The sequence below is a fragment of the Austrofundulus limnaeus genome, unplaced genomic scaffold (assembly GCF_001266775.1).
Source record: "Austrofundulus limnaeus strain Quisiro unplaced genomic scaffold, Austrofundulus_limnaeus-1.0 Scaffold22, whole genome shotgun sequence".
In the NCBI taxonomy this organism is placed as follows: domain Eukaryota; kingdom Metazoa; phylum Chordata; class Actinopteri; order Cyprinodontiformes; family Rivulidae; genus Austrofundulus; species Austrofundulus limnaeus.
Window position 1 is genome coordinate 3,565,045 of NW_013952424.1, and position 2,193 is coordinate 3,567,237.

Here is a 2,193-nt window from a genome sequence, read left to right on the forward strand (position 1 = left end):
AAATAGCTGAATGATGCAGAAAGCAACTGTAGGAAGCAGAAACAGCTCAAATTAGCAGAAGGAATTACAAAAACATGGGAATTACCTAAGAAAAACCATAGAGAAGCTAAATTTTAGCTGATATAGCAGCAAAAAGCCAAAATTATCATAAAAATAAGCTAAAGGTAGCCGACTCAAGTTGAAAGTAGCACCCAGGTTGTGAAATAGTTATAAAAAATTCAGAATTAGCAGGAAAAAGGCACAAAACTACTAAAAAGTGATCATTTTGAAGTAAAAATAAGTAAAACAGCCAAAGTTTTGAGTAAAACAGCTAAATAGTATCTGGAAACATTTTGATTAGCATAAGGATACTTAAGGAGCTCAAGTTTGCTGAATTTAGCAGAATTAAATTGAAATAGCTCCAAAAATGTGTATTTATCTCAGAAAGCTAACTTTGGCTAATAACAGCTAAAAATTAGCTAGATTTGAAGCAAATAGCTGAATATGGAAGAAAGTAATAAGAAGCATAAATAGCTCAAATTAGCAGAAAAAAGTGTAACAAAGCAGAATAAATCATCTCAAAAGTGTGAATGCCATAAGGCCATCAGGCATTCACACTATTAGAAAAGGAGAAATTGTTCAAAACAAAATATCTTTAGTTACAAAACAACGATTGAGTCTTTTTAGCTCAAAATTTGTTTTTCTGACAAAAATTGAGTAAATAAATCTCCTCAGACTGGATGGACTGTGCACTCTGTCTGCATCTCTTTAGAAATGTAAAATATGCAMTAATGAATTGTTTATTTTATGAAATTTGCTTAAAAAACAATCTGAACAGATTTCTCCTCATGTTGCAGAAAAGTGTTGAACTTTAATCAGGAACCAGTTTGTGTCTTCACACTGAACACACAGCAGAAAAATAAGATTTATTTACATGACAGGTTTCAAAAAAGCAAATTAAGTGTTTTATTTATAATAAGATATAACGAAAAACAAAATACAATAACATACAGTCAAAAATAATAAAACACAATAAAATAAAGTATAATAAACTACAAACAACCATCAAATTAGAATAAAAGCTAAACTGCAACAAAAAAAAACCAAGGTTGAAACTAATGTGAAACAACAGGTCTTCAGTTCGTTACAGAGACACTTACCTGGACACTAACTGGTTAACGTTTTGTAGACCATAAGGAGAAATTTCAATAGATCAATATCCCTACAGCATCATGTGAAGCTGCACTTGAAAAAAATCCTCTAACAAATTTGCAGTAAAGTTTGTTAAGTAAATTTAAATGCTACAAATTCAAGTAATATTTACTCATCGTTATCTACTAAAAGTTATTAAGAATATAGTTAAAGATTTGTGAATAAATCAGGTAAATTTTACTTAATTTGCTCAGTTAAATCTTGTAACATATACTTGATCAAATTAAGTAAAATTTAACTGATTTATTCACAAATATTTAACTATATTCTTAATAACTTTTACTGGGTAATGATGAGTAAATATTACATGAATTTGTAGCATTTAAATTTACTTAACCTGCATTAGTGCAAATTGTTACGAGGATTTCTTCTAGTAAATCTTACAAGTTCTTTATAACAGTGCACATGTGTCAAGCACAATATTGTATCATGACACCTCACAGCTACAGAGAGAGGTGTAGCTGTTGTTGTAGTTCAAGACTTCACCACCAGGTGGCAGTTTTGAAGAACCTTTATTGGRTTCTTCTTCATGRACAACACAGACAAAGTGAAACTCACAGGTCTTATTAATGACTAGACCTACCACTCTCAATTATGGTTACTTCTGCTGAACGGTTTAACACAAATTAACAAATAATGAACACACAAATTAGAGGAGCACAACAGACTAATTTCTGAAAGAAAAATGTTAACCAATTCCCTAAAATGATTTAACAACAACAAACATGAATCCTACCCACAATCCTCCACTGCAGTCACATGACAAACAGCCAAACACAGCAGAATGTTACAATATGCATTCCCTGTTCCCTGACAACTAAATATCACCTACATTATGCCATCAAACTATTACACACCAACAAATGTTTTCAAGCAAAAGAAACCAGACAACTTATGTTTTATTTCCACCATGTCTTGTCCTCTCCTTGAAAAGTGAAGCAAGGGAATGCAGCAGCCTTTGTGTGTGCATGCTCACTCAGTTTTAGCCCAGAAGAGTAGAAT